Here is an 11,186-nt window from a genome sequence, read left to right on the forward strand (position 1 = left end):
TTATGAAATGAATAACACTCATTTTCTTGCTAGATGGATGATTGAAGCTGCTGAGTGAATTTTTCCGTAACATTTTTGGGTTTCTGTGATAAGGAAGTATCCAAGGCTGCTCTTTAATTTTGTCTGTTATACAGAAAGGTTTATTTTCTTATTTTTTAAGCTTCAGTATGTGCAGCCTGATTCTTCACTGCATAGAATGAAACATGATCCCTTAAAAAAAGCTTTTGTACCACAAAAGATATCAATAAGAGTGTATCCTGAACACCTTCATTCCTATGAACATTTCTTGCACAAAATTATAATTACCTGTATGAGTAGTGCCATTGTTTTCATCTTGACTACATTTACAGAGGTATCCTCTGTAAGTTTGGCCTAGTGAGGCCTGCAACTGTTCTGTTGCTATAAAAGGAAAATTCCTTCGCTGAATTCACTGTAAATTGAACTGGGTTCACAGTGAGCAATGCTTAAGCCCTATAGTGCTGTTGGAAAACTCATTCTTCAAAAAGAATGACATCATCAATAACATGCCTTTGGAGTTGGGAATGGGTGGAGTGGTGGTGCTTAGCCTACTAGGTTGCTCCTGACAGAAAGAGTTTGAATGGATCTTAGCCTCATCTGAGGCTTGGTTATTGAGAGCTGTTCCACTGCCTCACGCTAATCACAAATCAATTTGTGGCTGTTTGAATGTGTTTTATAATGCAGTGCACCCACAACTCCCTCAAGTCCTATTCTGTTTGTGTGGCTAAATGTTTGAAACCAAGCTAATAGCTCATGAGAACCCTGGAAAAAAAAAATATATATATATATTTTTTTTTTTTACAGATTGTAACAATAATCAGTACTTTTCAGTGTCCAGATGCTTGGAATTCTTCATTCAGTTTTCATTTATGAAATGTTACTGAGTTTAGGTAAGGCATTACTTTTTCATGTAATATTGTGTATCACTGTTTTTCTTGTAGTCCTTGGTCAGAATGGGTTTCTTTTTCAAGGAGAAGTGAATTCACTTGGTTTAAAATTGTTTATATTTATTTAGGCTAGCAAATGTTTTGTGTGGCATTGTAGCACTTCCCCGTTACATTTTTGTTATGCAAAGTGACATCCATCCTGGGACTGTGCTTGTTTTTTGTAGTGCTTGCCTTTGGTCGGCACTGTACCAACACAAAGCTTTAAAAAGAGTAAATTACTCCTTTGAGGAGAGAGTAAAGGCTGGAAGATTGGCCCTACTTTTGACTGTACTCCTACTACTTAAAACTTACAGTTTATATTAGCGTCTTTATCAGCACATAACCACCTTCTCCAAGAAGTATATCTTCCAAACTTCTTGAGTAGATGAAATATCTCCCTTAAAGTGTAACAAGTACTGCCTGTAGAGTCAGTGAGCTTTACCTCCTACTTGACTTTTCTGAAATGTCCTGTGCTTCTGGCTCTTTAATTGAACGTGGAGAGTGTTCCTGCACTTGTACAGCAAGGAGGCAGATTATGGCAGTAGTCAGTATTATGAGGAACATAGAATGAGCAATACATCCTGCAGAATTCTGGAAAGGATAAAGAGGGACACTTAAAGACAGATTTATTTATTTCTTTCAAAGCGGTCTCCTAAGCCTGTGAAAGCTTGTGAATCAGAGTTAGAAGATAAGAGAATTCTTGATCATAGACCGGAACCTTCTTCTTGTCTGTCTTGGAAGCTTGTTTTTCTGAAGGTTACAGAATCTTTAGTAAGTTTTGATTCCAGAATCCTTGCGTAAATAGTCCTCTGAAATAAAATTGTTTTCAGGCTTTAGGAGGTAGCACTACCAGAACTAGGTATGGAAGCCTTTCCTTTTCTTTCATGATTATTTGAAGATTAAATGCAAAGTTGGTAGGGACATAGCTCCTGAGTAACAATTATACTTTCCCTATTGAAAGTATGTTTTGGAACTAGTTCTTTCATAATTTTAATCACTATATAAGGATATGGAATATAATTCTGTGAAATTCCCTCATTAGTTGGAAAAAGCTTTTGTTCTAAAAAAGAGGAAGTGTGGGGGGTATGCAAGGGTGTGTGGGAAGGGTACACAATAGTTCCTACTGCAGTACAAACTATGCAGGAACAGAGCTATCAGCTAAGTGGAAAATAGGAATCAGCTTTGTTCCTAAGGAAAACAACTCCCAGGAGGAAGTAAAAGTCCATATGTAGAGTCATAACTGCTGATGTGCTGTTCAGCTTTGCTTCCCACAGAGCAATGAGAATTCAGCATATTTTGTATTTTAAAGTGAAATAATGGATTATTTCAATGGAACCCATGAAATTATGGATATTCTGATATATGAAACTTAACACATGCTTAGAAAGGATAAAGCACTTTGAACCCTGGGTCATTTCAGCCTGTTAAAAGATGCTGATGTGCTAGTCTTTTCTGCATTGGAGAGGTGAGAATAAATGTTCTGTTCTTGCAGAGCCTGGTGATTGGCCACATGATGAAAGCGCCTCTTATTGGCACCTGGAAGATACGTGTGACATGTGGTCAGGGAAGTCAAACACTAATTCCAAGCCTCTCAGTTACCTTTCCTAATAACTCTCCATAATTCTGTATAACACGCTGCAGGAAACTGGTTGTTAGAAACGTGGGGTCTGAGGGAGGGACTGCTGACTGTCTGCTGACTTCCATATCTCAGAGCCAGCAGTGAGCTGGTTGGTTGATCTGACACTTCTGTGTTTTCACATCAGAAGTCCCCCAAGTGTCTGTTCCTATAATATCTTAAAAAGCCATTTAGCATCATTTATCTGCCTTTTGATTTCTGTATCTCCAGGGAGTGTTTTACTAAGGCTTTTAAACTGCTCTTGGCAATACAAACGTAGAAAGGGGCTTTATTTAACTGGTATGAAGCTTATGCCACTGTAAATACCCTAAATGTAGTAGTATCACGTTAAATTACTTGCTGTGATAAATATTTCAGGGTATAGTTATGATACTGCTGTGACTTGTAACAACTAGGAAAGTGAGGGTGACATGACGTATGGTCTCTGTTTTGTGCCAGTAGTTCTGTGTACATGAAGTTATACTGGCAAAACTGTTGTTGCTGTAATCTGTTCTGTGAATTATGACTTTTCTTGGTGTAAGTATAATGCACATCACTGCATCATTCAAAATAGGAGGAGTTTGAGGTTTCCTTGTACTGGTGTGGTTATAGCATGAATGGATGACAGGCACATTTCTGTACAAGATATTAACACAAGTAAATGAGTTTTAGTACAATTTAACTATGAAGTTTGAGGCCCCTGAATACAAGGTCATAAAGGAAATTCAGGGTTTGCGCAGAATATTAGTTGGCTTTTTTGTTGTTGTTTGCTTGTTCGGTTTTTTTTCTCCTCATAGGTTTCCTCAGGAGGCTTGTTTCACATCTGCTTTAACAGGATAATGTCAAAAGTGCAACCATGTAAAAACTGTCAGCTGAACGCCCCCTAGCTGAAGTAATTTTTAGAACATGAATAAGGTAAAGTTTTCCAGGGTGCTCTAATACACAGCTGAGTTGAATCCCACATTCAGAGTTTCTTGTTTTGTAGTTTCAACTCAGCTGAACTGTTACTCTAAGGATGGATACATTTGTGTTCCTATACTGATCATTTTGGAAAAGTATTTTAAGTTAAGGAAGCAATCTTCATTTTCTGTTGTTTTTAGTTGGAAAAAAAAAAAAAACTTCTCTCCATGTAGGTAAGACTTTGTTCTATTTTGTATACACAATAATGTTAATTCTGCCCTTTGCTCGATCAGATTGTTCAGAGTACATCTGTCCACAGATCAATCTTCTATACATTTAACAGAAGTTTTATCTTATCCCACTTATGCAGGTTCCTGTTGTCCATATTCTTACTCTAAGTGCCTAATTTTCATTGCACGTTACAATGAAATACATAGTTTAAAGAAAAAAATATATGAAGTTAAGCATATTGGGTAGTTGCTACTGAGTTCTGCATAGACTCTACTACGAGAGTCTATAAGATCATTGAGAAAGTGAAACCTAGCTAGAAAGCACGTTACAGGATGCTTAAAGTGACTGTACACCTTTTCCTTTGCTGTGTTGGCATCACTACTTATGCATTACAGAAGAATGTGCTCAAGAATAGTTATACACTTACATTATTTTGGTAGGTGTAAATAAAATAAAATAAAGCTAATGAGGATTACTGACTGTTTTTGCTGACATTATTGAATTAGTTTTTCCTGGTTTAGTGCTTTCTGAACATGTGAGCATTCATGAACAGGTGGAGTGCCATCACAAACTGTCTATATATTATATTCTCATATTTCTCCAAGCAGAATTCACGGAGCTGAACAGGAGTAATTGATAATGTTATACATAAGTGCTGTCTTTGAGTTCATAATGGAAGTGTATTCATTATAACTTGAATGCTAAACAGCAACTGTCTTGAAGATGAATTGACAAAGGTTCAATACTTCTGTCCCCTCCAGTAAACTTTCAAGAATTTTGTAAAGTAACACAATCTTGGCATTCTGTACAACATGTAAAACAGCCCAAAAGAGCACAACTCTTATATTATCCTTTGTTGATGACTGTTAGTTCAGAGAGCTCCTTGTAAAATGAAAACAATGCAGAAGACTGTGCCCAAGACCTCTGCTTTTATCTTGGCTACAACTATGCCCAGCATGCTAGTCCAGAAGTTCACAAAATCATAGAGGTTAAAAGGAACCTCTGGAGATCATCTAGTTACAACCCTCTGCTAAAGCAGGTTCCCTCATATAGGCTACACAGGAAAGTGTGCAGGTGAGTTTTTAATATCTACAGAGAAGGAGACTCTCTGAGCAGATTGTTCCAGTGCTCTGTCACCCTCAAAGTAAAGAAGTGCAAAAGCAGCCTCCTAAGCTTGTTATATGAAAATCACCAGCAGGTACACTTTCATTTGTGCAAAAAAAAAAAAAAAAAAAAAAAAAAAAAAATCAAATTGTTGATTGAAGATAATTTACTATCAGCTAAGAAACTTATTTGCTACCAAAACACTTGAGAGGATAATTAGTCTTGAAAAAAATCAAGAAAAAGATTTTAGTTAGACATTAGGTTTTCTCTGTTAGTCTTGCAAGTCTTGGATATGCCAAACTACTATGATTATTGTCAGACCTTAAATAATCACCTACCTACACCAAAATACAACAATGACGAACACAAATGCAGAATTGCTGTATCAACATTTCTGAACCATTACTGATATCAGTACTACGTACTTGTTGGTTACTGAGTTCCAGCTTGGATACAAATGCTGTTATGTGTTGTAAGCAGCAAACCATAATGAAAGAATAGAGGAAATTGACCTTCAAACTGTATTAATTTATCATATGTTGCAATCTTTCTTTAAGTCATTCTGCCATGTTACTTCCATGTTTACCTAAATATTTTGCTATAATCTAAAAGGTTCACTGAAAGAAATGGATTCTGCTCTTAGATATCTAAAGTTTGATCTGTGTACAACACTGAGCCAGGATTTTGGCTTATCCCCGAAACTGGCACTTTTAGGACCAAGAACTGCAATTGGATCCCAGTTCTTCCAACAGTCTCATTCTAAGCATTTTTGCAACAATAGTTCCCTCTATTACAGGAACTACAGAATGCTTCAAATACAAATGGATTATTTAATACTGGTTAGTGCCTCAACTGTGACATTTTGTTGCCTTTAGATTTTAATGTGTCAGGAGGAAAAACTATTTGTTGGCTGTCCTATGTTGTAATAATTCATTCTCTGTAAGTCCTCATTATAATGAGAAATTACAGCCACGACATTTACAGGATCCTGTCAGGTTCCTCTCTTCTCTCTTGTCCCATAGAATCTCCTAGCATCAAGAAGCAGAAACAGCTTTTTCTTTTTCTCTGTTTTCAAATAAATGTTCCACAGTTGTAAGCGAAGGACAGTGGTCATTGAAGAAAAGCATCATGTCTGGTAATGGACTAATTATGTTTTTAACCGTAGTGAAGGTTTTTTTTGCTCTGTATGGCCATTTATGCCTACTACTGTACTAATATATGAGTTGCTTATATATAAGAACAGTATTCACAATTCTCTAAACTCTATGCTTTATTATCTGTCTTTACACTGCATAAATATGGATGAAAATATAGTGAACCTCAGGCTCTAAGTAGGTTAATTAGTACTTATTACTCAGTATTTGTAAACACACATTGAGTGTTTTTGTCTTTTTTTTTTTTTTTTTTAATGACTACATGGTTGAGATAGGCTGAAAAAAAACACCACCAAGAATAGGAAAACAAGGCTGAGGCAGCTGGGCTTGTTCAGCTTGGAAAAGAGAGGGCTCCAGAGGGGAAGACCTCATTGCAGCCTTGCAGTACTTGAAGGGAATTTATAAATAGGAGAGAAACTGAATTTTTATATGGACAGATAGTGATAACAACAAGGGGGAATGGTTTTAAACTGAAAGAGGAGAGATTTAGGTTAGATGTTAGGAGGAACTTCTTCACTCAGAAGGTGGTGCAACACTGACACAGCTGTCCAGAAGAGCTGTGGGTGTCCCATCCCTGGAGACGCTCAAGGCCAGGCTGGATGGGGCCCTGGGTAGCCTGAGCTGGTGGGTATGAGCCCTGCTTGTGGCAGAGGGGTTGGAACTAGATGATTTTAAGGTTCCCCCCAATCTGAGCCATTCTATGAATCATTTGCTACTAGGAGTACTGGCATGTGATTTTATGAAAAGTCATAAGAATTGAGGCATTGGTATTCTTCTGCATGTTTTGTGAAATGGGAAGATAGCAAAGAAAAATCAGAAAAATTAGATAATTTTGACAAATAAAAATGTATGGAATTTCATATTATTTTCCTGCAAAAAGCAAGAAAAATGGCAAGATTGTTAACTGTTGACATAGTATACCAGGAATCAACAGCTATTAAAATTTTGTGCAAATCTAACTCAGCTCTGCAAATGAGAACAGTGATTGCATGAGGTACTTGCAAGGTTGAATGTTAACTACAGACCTTTGTGCTAGAATAGGTATATCCTTTTATGGAATTAGTCTCAGTATAAGCTGAACAAAGGATATGGGAGAGAGTAGGTGTTTCATGACACACAGTGAAATCATGGAACTTTGTGCGCGTGAAGTTGCTGCTCTTCAGCTACTGTCTTGTAATTGAACGACACTGTAGTAACCAGGGGTTGTACTTCCATAGTGAATATTTGGGCTGTCCTTCCAGCTGCAGCATTCTATATTTCTAATGGGAAATACAGATAACACTGAGAAGTAAAAAAAAAAAAAAAAAAAATTCTAAGATATGCCCTTTTTGTGACCAAGGAGTGCGAACAGCTGATAACATGGCAGTGTCAGGTCACACCTACACAGATCAAATTCAAGCTGTATATGTGTGCAATGTAACTGAAGCTGGTGGAAATGGTCTTATATACATGGTACATACAGTAGTTTGAGATTTTTACTGCTCCTGGAGCTCCATTCTATTCGTGCTATAGTTATCACCCATGAGACAAAGGTAGCAGAACAAGATATATGAGTTTTACTTCTGCTTATCTACTTTCTGACTTGATTGTTTAGTGCAAACACATCTTCATTGTTGATGAAAATTAAAATGTCAGATTTGGAGTGACTTAGAAAAAGATGTGGATTTTTACCTTTCTTCTGTCTCTGCTTAAGGACATAGCCTTTGACAGATAACAGTTAACATCTACAACAGTAATGTGCACTAATAAATTTGTCAAATCTTCTTCACATAAGCTTTAAGTTTGAATAGTTTTTTTCCAATATTAATGGATCTGCTGCACATCTTCTCAAGATTAACAAGACCAAATACTACTTTCACAATATTCTGAAGAAGCAACTTTTTAGAAAATTCCCAGGAAAAAAAAATTAGAAAATTTTAAAAATTTGACCTTGGATTTGTATTTAAAATGTTCTGAAATTTGACTTCTGTAATTGCCACTTTGAGGGGCAGATCATCATATCTTGTATATTTAGCAAGCCCAGCTATGTGGAAGCAACTTGGGATGTGACCTTGTGTAAATGCTTTTTAAATTACTCAGAATCGTTTCACAAATCTAATTAGCATGTGATAAAATCACTTCAATTCACCTAATTTGACACTAGTCATTAAATCAATTCATGAAGTTTTATTTGTCTATTGTTACATATTATTGAATGTCATTTTTATGTGAAGAGAACTTAAAGTGAATCACCCTAAATAGAAATTATAAGCCAGTGTATCATTCTTGCTCTACGTGTCAGTATTTATCTTGGCCAGCAAATTGTCATATGTTTTTTTTCCTGAGGAAAAAGCAAGCCATGCTCTGAAGGGAGAGAGAAAAAAATCTGTGCTGTGTTTGTAGGAGGTGCTGTTTAATCAGCTAGACCAGTTAATAACTCTTGCTGCCTTTTTTTATTTGTCAAGGGCTCAATATTTTTTCAATATGAGGTCTGCTTCAGTGTGCTTTAAATGACAGTTTATAATTAATGGTACTTGAGTGTGCCTCATTTCAAAAATTCATACAACATTCTTGGTTACAATTTATACATGATTTCAAAGTATAATTAACGTTCAATTTTACAAGATATATGCAAACAGATATGCAAATTTGAAAATAAATATGCAAACATAGAAAATGTTGTTGAATTAAGTAGTCCTTAACATTTTTAATGAAATCAATATTTTATTCATATTTTGCACACAATTTTGAGTACTTAGTGATTTGATAGTTCTCAGGCTTCTGTGGACCATGTCTGAAGATTAATTCTCCTGTGACTCATCTTGTCTTTCAGTCTCCTGAACTTTCCTTATGGAAAACAGGAGCTAATCAAAACCCCTCTGAATTACTGGGATTCTTTTCAGTCATGCTGTGTGGGTATTTCTGATAGTAACTTTAGCATGTTACTGAAACAGTTGAAAATAATACTAAACCTTTATCTAGTCCATGGTTCCATTCCTAACAATAGCCAAAAAAACAGAAACACCTAGAGAAAAATATGAAAATACACCTCAAATGCATCACCTGAAGTTTTTTCTAGCCTACAACCATTTATGAGTCAAAAAATTTCAATGGTGATTCTCCATGCTGTTCAGCCCCAGGCCCCCATTTTCCTTATTTAAACTGCTACTAAGGTAATTTGTCTTGCATCCTGCCATGTTGCCCCCCGCAGCTTGTCTGTGTAAAGACCTCTGATGCGTTAGAGGCATTTGATCAATTCCATGCTGTTGTCCCTAAGGAAACCATTTTGTACCTTACTACTCTGTGACAGTGGTGTCTTATGGGATATTCTCACTTCCCCCATCCTCACCACTATATCCAAATACATGAATCAGGGGCTTGATGTATTTTTCCTCTGGATGTGGGAGGCTATTTTCACTGCTGCACTGTGCTAGTAGCCCTTACTTATATAAATTTATTTGTAAATTTCCTGTATGATTGTTGTCCTTGAATGCTTGCTATTCGTTGGCTTTGGTTGCCAACAAACTTGCTTCCTACCAAGGAAATGTTATCTCAGAAGACAATGTAGTTAAGATACCCAGGCAACCAAGGTATAAAGATGTATGGAAGTTTGTATTTAACTGATAAGAGAAGTACCTGAAGAGGGCCTACAGGAAAGCTGAGGGGGAACTTATTATAAAGGCAGGTACCAACAGGACGAGGAGGAATGGTTTTAAACTGGAAGAGGGTAGATTTAGACTAGATATTAGAAAGAAATTCTTTCCTGTGAGGGTGGTGAAACACTGGAACAGGTTGACTAGTTGGTTGTGAATGACCCTTCCCTGGAAGCTTTCAAGGCCAGGCTGGATGGGGCTTTGAGCAACCTGGTCTAGAGAGAGGTGCCCTGCCTATAGCAGGAGGGTTGTAACTAGGTGATCTTAAAGGTCCCTTCCAACCCAAACCATTCCGATGCTATGAGAAAGTCCTTGGGGATCCTGAGAGAAACTCAAGGTTCTGGCAGTAGTTGCTGGTAAATAACTAGGTAGTAGTACTGGGACACTGATAGGTGCTTCGTTGTTGGAACAGGTATATATGTTATGATAATATAGTAGATTGAGCTAGGAGATAAAATCTTGTACTTCGCAACTGCAACCTATGCTCTTTATAGTGTAGTTATATAATGCAAACTGAGGAGGGGCACAAAGAATAGTTGAAGGGTTTAGTGTCAGAAAGGACAAACATAGGCTGACATCGTAGGCAGTATGTAGAAGCAGGTTTCCATTCTGTCTTTATTGCCAATCAAAGCATGCTTTAAGTTTGTACATTTTTGAACCACTGAAAGAATATTACAGAATTTCTGCAGCTGCAGAAATTACTGGAATCTAACAGTTTCTTCAGGCACTTAGCAAAGCCTTCTCCATCTAGATTCTAGTGCTAGACAGGATGCTTAGACAAACGTTGACATACATTGCAGTAATTTGTGTATCTGAGCGTATAGAGTAGATGAGTGTGGTACAGAAAATTGTGTTCAAGTCAGAATGCACCATAGACAGCAGGAGGCATACAATATTTGACTGCAGTCTCAGAATCTGAAGCAACATTAAGCTATTCATAACACTTCAAATACTGTGGATCCCACAAGATAACTATGGGCCAAAGAGTGAATGTGGTTTCCTATCCTTGGTTTGCAGGACTACTGATCAAGATAGCATGTCTAGGCCCTAAGTGATTTAGAGTTACTACATAACATTCCTACACATGTAAAGAGCTGTACTAAATTCAGTGTTGTTAATTAATTAGGACTTGCTCATATTAATAAAGTTTATAGGATTTTTCTCTGATGTTTTTTCAACAAAAGCTGGAATGTCTCACTTAGTCTATGTTGCCGCACAACTGATCAAAATAGTAATTATATATCTGAAGAAACATTACTTCAAAATAGACTAGAAGGCAGTTTTGATCATTGCAAACTGGTATTTGAAGTACAGTGTTTTGGTTATGAGATACAGAAAAATGTATATGCACGTGCAGGTGTGTAGTCAAAATGCTATTTCAGGGCAAAGAAGTGCTATAATATTTTCTGAAATATGTTCATTTATTACTACATGTGTAGTGAGGGAAAACTGTACAGCTGCTTTCCCGTACATCTGTAGTAGTTTCAACATTTCTAGCTGATTACTCACTGAAACGAAGACATTCTGGAGATCTGCTGTACTTAGCAAAACAGTTTTCAGAGCTATGCAACATCCTCTGCCTTCATGTCAAATAATCTTGGTTTTA

The sequence above is a fragment of the Gallus gallus genome, chromosome 8 (assembly GCF_016699485.2).
Source record: "Gallus gallus isolate bGalGal1 chromosome 8, bGalGal1.mat.broiler.GRCg7b, whole genome shotgun sequence".
NCBI classification, from domain to species: Eukaryota; Metazoa; Chordata; class Aves; order Galliformes; family Phasianidae; genus Gallus; species Gallus gallus.